At 47.3% G+C, this 7,907-nt stretch overlaps 1 long non-coding RNA gene across 1 annotated transcript in view; it reads left to right on the top strand.

Moving 5' to 3' along the window:
• The window catches only part of LOC102257080, a 64,982-nt gene extending 58,329 nt beyond the window's left edge, over window positions 1-6,653 (top strand). Inside the window, exons 4-5 of the long non-coding RNA XR_313542.2 lie at window positions 5,742-5,946; window positions 6,546-6,653. This is a non-coding gene — a long non-coding RNA (uncharacterized LOC102257080). The remainder of the gene's footprint in view (window positions 1-5,741; window positions 5,947-6,545) is intronic.
• Window positions 6,654-7,907: the final 1,254 nt, after the last annotated feature.

Genomic DNA, 7,907 nt, shown 5'->3' with positions numbered 1-7,907 from the left:
GGAATTCTGGCTTCTGGGGCTTTTGGGGGGGGGGGGTTTTCTGCCCTTGACACTGGGGTAGTCATTCTCTCACGATATCAATGTGTTTTCCTTAAAAATCAGTAAAGGAAAAAGGCCGGGGAGCTGCAGGGGGGAGGGCAGGGGGGGGGAGTAACATTGAATCTTTGTGGTTGGAGGAAATATAAGTTACAGCTCACCCTGCTCTTTCCCCCTTACTCCTCATGCAAAATAGAGAGTAGCCGCCTGGCCCTGGCTGCTGTGGCTCAGTGGATAGAGCATCAGCCTGCGGACCAAAGGGTCCCAGGTTCGAGTCCGGTCAAGGGCACATGCCCGGGTTGCAGGCTCCTCCCCAGCCCAGGCCCTGGTCGGGGTGCATGCAGGAAGCAACCAATTGATGTGTTTCTCTCACATCGATGTCTCCCTCTGTCTCTCCCTCTCTCTCCCACTCTCTCTAAAAATCAATGGAAAAATATCCCCAGGTGAGGATTAACAACAAGTTACGACTCTCCATACTCTTTGTCCCCTTCCTAAGTACACCCCTAAAATCCTTTTCTTCCAGAGAAGAAAATACAGGGTGTCCCCCCAAAATGTACACACACTTTGACAGTTCATAGCTCAATTTTGAAAATGAAATGCATTTTAATAAGCACTGCCTTTATCATTACTCAAAGTGTGTGTGTACATTTGGGGGGACACCCTATATATTTGTGTCTGACTTTGACAAGTTCCAGCTAAAGATATTTCAGGCCCCTACGTATTAATAGCAAACACATTCACTTAATTCACTATTTTTTGAATATTTTTTATTGATTTCAGAGAGGAAGGGTGAGAGGGAGAGAGATAGAAACATCAATGATGAGAGAGAATCATGGATCGCCTGCCTCCGACACACCCCTACTGGGGATCACGCCCGCAACCCGGGCAGGTGCCCTTGACCGGAATCGAACCCAGAACCCTTCAGTCTGCAGGCCGATGCTGTATCCACTGAGCCACACCAGCTAGGGCCAGAGTCATTTCCAAATGGGAACATCCCTCCCTCCTACCCTCCAAGCATGAAATTCATCCCAGCTGACCTCACCGAATATTTTTCATCTAATCACTTCAATGATTCCTGGTCCCTCTGTTAACATTAGTGCATGCTGCATTACTGTCTGTGGTGGATCTAGGGCAGCGGTTCTCAACCTGTGGGTCGCGACCCCTTTGGCGGTCAAACGACCCTTTCACAGGGGTCGCCGAAGACCATCCTGCATATCAGATATTTACATGACGATTCATCACAGTAGCAACATTACAGTGATGAAGTAGCCACGAAAATAATTTTATGGTTGGGTCACAACATGCAGCACTGTATTTAAAGGGCCAGAAGGTTGAGAACCACTGGTCTAGGGCAGTCGTGGGCAAACTATGGCCCGCTTGAAATAAAAAAAACTAAAAAAAAAAAAAAAGACCGTACCCTTTTATGTAATGATGTTTACTTTGAATTTATATTAGTTCACACAAACACTCCATCCATGCTTTTGTTCCGGCCCTCCGGTCCAGTTTAAGAACCCATTGTGGCCCTCGAGTCAAAAAGTTTGCCCACCCCTGAGCTAGGGTCTTTTAAACTTAATCTGAGACTCGGTCTCTTTCCGTGTGAGGGAATCAACATCCTGGCACTATTGTCAGTGTTAATGCACACAACAGGAGCCGTGGCGTCCCCACCAACAACTCATTAATAGATGGTCAACTTGATTACGATGGATTCACCGTGTACACGGGCTGTTGCAGAATCTGTGTTGCGTGCGGTCAGTAACAACATAATAACTTACTATAGACCTGCGCCGTATTTCATTATGATCCCACAGCTTCCTCACGTGAAATCGTGGGAGATGGCCAAGCCCACAGCCTCCGACCACAGGCCCCGGCGGGTGTTGGCTTCCTATTTTGGTCCAAGATCCGTGAGTGAAAGGCTAGGCCGGGGAGAGTGCGGACAGAGGGGTCAGCGCACCAGCAGGAGGGCCTGAGACTTGATCTTCTCCGGGCTGGGGCGGTCGAACCTCAAGGTCACCCATTAGTGATCCCGCCCGTGAGGACTGCGGGATGTCAGCAATAAAGTCCCCCGGCCTGACCTTTAACCCTCTTAACGCCGGGGACACCGGGAGCCGAGGCCAGAAGGGAAGGAGCGGGAGAATTGTTCCCACCGTTGTCTGAGGGCTGTGGCGTGTGTGAACTCTGGGTGCCCCTCTCTCTGTTGGAGCAGACAGCTCAGAAGAAAACGGGACTGATGTTTGCTGTCCACACTTTCCATAGAGACGGTACATCTATGCACGTTGCATAAACAGGATGCAAGTAACATTGCCCGGTTGTCATATTTTTTTAACATATTTTATTGATTTCAGAGAGGAAGGGAGAGGGAGCGAGAGACAGAAACATCAGGATGAGAGAGAATCATGGATCGGCTGCCTCCTGCACGCCCCACACTGGGGATCGAGCCTGGAAGCTGGGCATGTGCCCTGACCGGGATTGAACTGTGACCTCCTGGTACATAGGTCTGTGCCCAACCACTGAGCCACACCGGCTGGGCCAGATGGTCATATTTTCATTCTGTCATGAGTATGTCCAAGTAACAGAGGCACTTAATGTAAAATGTGTCCCCCCCTCCACATTTAAACAATACAATGGGATTAACGTGACGTTAGAAAAGTTCTTCCTTAGTAAGAACAAGATTAACATAGGAAAGAAAGATTATACATTTCCAGAAAGCCTAATGCTTGAGGCTCACACACAATTTTGTTTGACGTATCAATCACCCCTTCAAGTAGTCACCTCCAAATTTATGGCCAAGCCCTAGCCGGTTTGGCTCAGTGGATAGAGCGTCGGCCTGCTGATCGAAGGGTCCCGGGTTCAATTCCAATCAAGGGCACGTACCTCGGTTTCAGGCTCCTCCCCTGCCCAGGCCCTGGTCAGGGCATGTGCAGGAGGCAACCAATCGACGTGTTTCTCACACATGGATTTTTCTCTCAGTCTTTCTTTCTCTCTTCCACTCTTTGTGAAAATCAATGGAAAAATATCCTCGGGTGAGGATTAAAAAAACAGATGCATGGCCAAGATTTAAATAGCATGGGCAGAGACAGCTAAGCATGCTGCCATGAACATGATTCAGGGAATATGGTAGCTTCCCCCCAGGGGTCCCTTCTGTCATATGACCCCACTGAATATCTTGTAGGCATGCCATACTCATTTCTAAAATCTAGTCATTTATCAAATATGTCACCAAATGCTTTTCAGGGTCAACCCCTCCCCCCCCCCAGTAGATACCCATTTCAGGGCAATAGCTCTTCCCACAGTATATATTGGGGGGAATATTACAGAATGGTTAAGAGGCTACTGCTATGGACTTGGTGAGAAAAGATGGGACACATTAGAATCTGAGATGGCAAGCTCAACATGGAGGAAACAAACAAAACAAAAAACAACAACAATAAAATCCTTTGATCTGAACAGATTTAGAGACTAAGAAAAGCCTAGAGAACTCACAACCAAGGGCTCCCCTCCTGCCAATCTTGTCCAAGAAATTAAAGTGAGGCATTTACGTCCACGAATCCCCGTCTAGGGGTGCAGAGAGAGAAGGGGAGAGAGAGAAAGATACTTTGACCCCTTGTGAAAATATTGACAGACGTTCCTAAAAGGACCCAGAATCGGGATCCATCAAAGCCTGCCTCCTTGTGAGCTGTGGGGATATTGACCACGCCTTCCAGACCGGCTGCCCCGCGTCACGCACGCTGTGGATGGTGTTGGGCCACCTGTTTATTTGGCTCTCATCGCACAAGAGAATATTTTGGGATGGAACTCGTAGTTCCAACACATAAAATCCCTATTTTTATTCAAGTCAACACAAGAGATGTTTAAATGATTCTGCAAGCGGAGAATAGGCATCGAGGAGACAAAATTCCGACAACAAATTATATCTGCTTTTTAAAAAATAATCTCAAGATATATTCCCCCCCCCCTCCCCAGATTAGATCACCTGCAATGTGTTTCCATTCTGGTAATGTGTATATTGTTGGTGCTCACCCTCTCTCCCCCTCTTCCAACATCTTTTGAAAATATCACTTTTTTCTCTAAAAGGAAGAAAAGGCTCTAAAATGAGAGAGGAAAAATATGCTTGTCTAACCATACATTTTTAGAGTGGAAAAAAAAAACCAAGCCGCTTTTAAAGACGGGAAGACAAAGAAAGTATATTTCACGATAAATTATTCATGGCCCTCGTTTTGGATCAATATTTATAGACATCCCTGTGCGTTTTATGAAGCTGGGGAGGTTCTCTTAAATGTCAGTGTCCTCCTCAAAGCCTGGGTCAGAGGCACAGCTTGATGCTGGCAGTGAGCATGCTCGGGCCCAATGTCCTCCTTCCTCCGCCATCAGGACAGCGGGGTCCTCTGTGGGTTCCCACCACTGCTCCCCCGAAAACACCCTGCCAAGTGGCTGCACGTTATAGAAACATGTCAACAGAAATTGGTCGCCCCCACCCATTGAATAAGAATGGAAAGGGGCCAGCCAGCGTGGCTCAGTGGTTGAGCATCAACCTATGAACCAGGAGGTCACGGTTCGATTCCCGGTCAAGGGCACATGCCCGGGTTGCAGGCTCCATCCCCAGTGTGGGGCATGCAGGGGGCAGCCGATCCATGATTCTCTCTCATCATTGATGTTTCTATATCTCCCTCCTTCTCGCTCTGAAATCAAATATATATATATTTTAAAAAGAATGGAAACGGGTCACTATTATAGAGTATGGGGTAAGTAGGGCTTGCATTCGATCCCATGAGCCCCCATTCAGTGAGCATTCTTTTATAACAGGGTGAGGGTCCCTGGTTACACTCCATAGCTTTCCAGAGAACTGCTCCCTGCCTGGGCCAAGTCTGAGAGGAGACTTAGGAGAGAGAAGTGGGGGGGAATCAGAGAATACACTGCCAATAGTCAATAGTACCTGGCCCTAGCCAGTTTGGCTCAGTGGATAGAGCGTCGGCCTGTGGACTAAAGGGTCCCAGGTTCAATTCCAGTCAAGGGCACGTGCCTGGGTTGTGGGCTGGGTCCCCAGTGGGGAGGGTATAGGAGGCAGCCGGTCAATGATTCTCTCTCATCATTGATGTTACTCTCTCCCTCTTCTTCTCCCTTTCTCTCTGAAATCAGGACAAATCTTTTTTAAAAGATACATATTACCTGCTTCCTTCATTTGGAAATAATACAAAGTGGTGGGGGTTTTTGTTTGGGTTTTATTTGTTTATTTTGTTTTTGTTTGGTTGGAAGGAAGGCCTACTCTTGCACGAATTTTGTGCATCTGGCCTCTAGTGTGACTCTAAAGGTGTTGTTCTAGGGAAAATGTTGCAAAAAACTCCATCTGGTCCTTTGAAAACCAGATTAAGCACATAAATATTGCCTTGGACCAGGGTACGAACATTGCTGATTTCACTTTTGTAAAATAATCCGTATTGAACTGAAATTTGCTTAGACTGGTTTGATATCTGAAATTGAAAAAAAATATGAATTGTTACGATGTGACCTGTCTTTAAAACCATCATCTCCTACACATATCTTTAGAAAAAGAATTTTTATCTTCTGATGACGTGTTACTATAAAGTGTGATTTGTTTTATTCACAAAATGGTGTATTCTATTTTATAATTTTGCTTTCTCTACTATAACCACCTCCATCCTTTCTGGTACAAATTGCTAAATTAATATTCTTTGTCATGTCAAATACAGGGCAAGCATTTGCATCCCGTTTATCAAGACACCCCTTACATTTAAAAAAAAAGAAAGAAAAAGAAACAAATGATTGAAATAAAATTTGAAGAAAATGTTCATAAACGAAGAAGGAGAGAGCTGTCCGGTGCCTGTAGTTTTCAATGTCAGATTCCTGTCCGAATGTATCCTGGACCCACAGAGGCACATAATCTTATAAAGAAAAGTAAGTACATTTATCTTTAATAATAAACACAAATGCAAGAACAGAATAGATCCCTGCCCCTCTATACTCCTCTCATTTGCGAAAATCAGGCAAGCAACGCAACACAAAGAGTGTTGATTTACCCTTATTTTTTATTTTATTTTATTTTTTTTTGGTGGTAGGGAGTGGTGATGAAAAGGGCCGATTAAAATGATATATGTCAGATATTAGTAACCTTTTAAGCAGCCACGGCCACGGCCCTTAACCCCTGCAGATGGCAGGACCAGGTGCAGAGCAAACGGAATTAAGATGATAGCGTGTTGACAGCCGCCCGTTTGCATCCCTGCAGACAACCGGAGTGACATCACGTCTTCTCAAAGTGACACATTAATGAATTTAGCAGCACCTGAACGTTTCCGGCAGGGGACACCTTTGACACGGGCGGCTCCCCCCGTGTCAGCGACGATGGGAGGCTGGCCCGTTCCCCGGCCCCATCTGTGATGGCAGGGTTACCTTCCGTGCCCTCACGGCTTGACAGGGTTTCATGGCGCTGCCTCCTTTCCTGACATCTCCTTCGAAGGTGAGCCGGGGCTGTAATGACTTCCTTTCTCGTCTGGTAGGTTCCCTAAATGTCAGGGGCAGCCCCGAGATGTCTCAGTCTCGCCGGATGCAAACGGGAAGCCGGGCTTTTCCCAGGCGAACCGGCTCTTCTCGGGATGGACGCCGCGGCCTGTGGGTTCGAGGTAGGTGAGCGTCACAGGTTAGGGTTCAAGTGCGACATGGGGTGCGACTCCAGAAGTCATCTTTCTATTGACTGGGCTTAAAACACACACACACACACACAACATCATTGCGACACACACACACACACACACACACACACAACATCATTGCATGGTTGGGCCAGAACACAGGGACAACTTTCTGCGTTTGGGAGCGATCCAGGGGAAAAGGTAATGAATGAGCCGCTGCCCCAGAAATGTGCGGCGATGGGGGTCCCAGTGGTGATCAAGGTCAAGTATGTGAACTTTCGCTCCGTGAGCAGCAAAGCCACGCTGTAAACACAACTGCCTATTCATGGGCCCAGCAACTCAAGTCTTGTGTCGATCTGGCTTCTCCCGTCTTCTTCGTTTTCCCATGAATGTGACTCAGTGGACACATAGTTATGTCTTTGTTTCCTGCCCCTTCCCGTACACAATATAGAGACAAGAAATACAATATTGTGGCTATCAGTAATTTGCCAAAAACGGTCATGAAGCCCAAAGCGGGGAGCCAGAGAGAGGCCCCCCCGGTTTAAAAGCTGGGCAGTGTGAGCGCTTCCTACGCGTTGGCATCATTTAGACGTTCTGTTCGCCGTCTTCTCTCTCATATTACTCATCCGGCGGGTCATTATTTGGAAATATAAGAATGGAAAATTCCACTCATTCAATGACGCAAAATCCACTGGGGGCGGAGGGTGGGAAATAAAGCCAGACCGCCCACACCCCAGCTGTCAGCTCAAGGCCACCCTCAAATCCCAAAGTCAGGCCCGCAATGATGTCTCAGGTTATTAAACAACGATGTTTTCAACCCATCAAACCTAACGATCAGACCCTATGTGCCTTTCGTTGTGCCCCTAACATCTCTCATTACCGGGACCCAAAACTGCCCCATGCAGCCGGTTGGTCTGAGAATGCAGAACCTGGGCCCTCCCCGGTTTGGCTCAGTGGATAGAGCGTCGGCCAGCGGACTGAAGGGTCCCAGGTTCGATTCCAGTCAGGACACGTGTCCAGGTGCTGGCTCGATCCCCAGTGTGGAGCGTGCAGGAGGCAGCCGATCAGGGATTCTCTCTCATCATTGATGTTTCTGTCTCTCTCTCCTTCTCTCCCTTCCTCTCTGAAATGAATAAAAATATATTTAAAAAGAAAATGCTGGGCATTTGAGGAGAGGGCTCGCCTTATAAAGTTGCTCTTCTGGTTTCTGGTTGTTTTGTTCGTGTTGTT

This window comes from Myotis brandtii, unplaced genomic scaffold, assembly GCF_000412655.1.
Source record: "Myotis brandtii unplaced genomic scaffold, ASM41265v1 scaffold201, whole genome shotgun sequence".
NCBI lineage: Eukaryota > Metazoa > Chordata > Mammalia > Chiroptera > Vespertilionidae > Myotis > Myotis brandtii.
The sequence above is the reverse complement of the archived record's forward strand: the minus strand, read 5'-3'. Positions and strand labels throughout refer to the sequence as shown.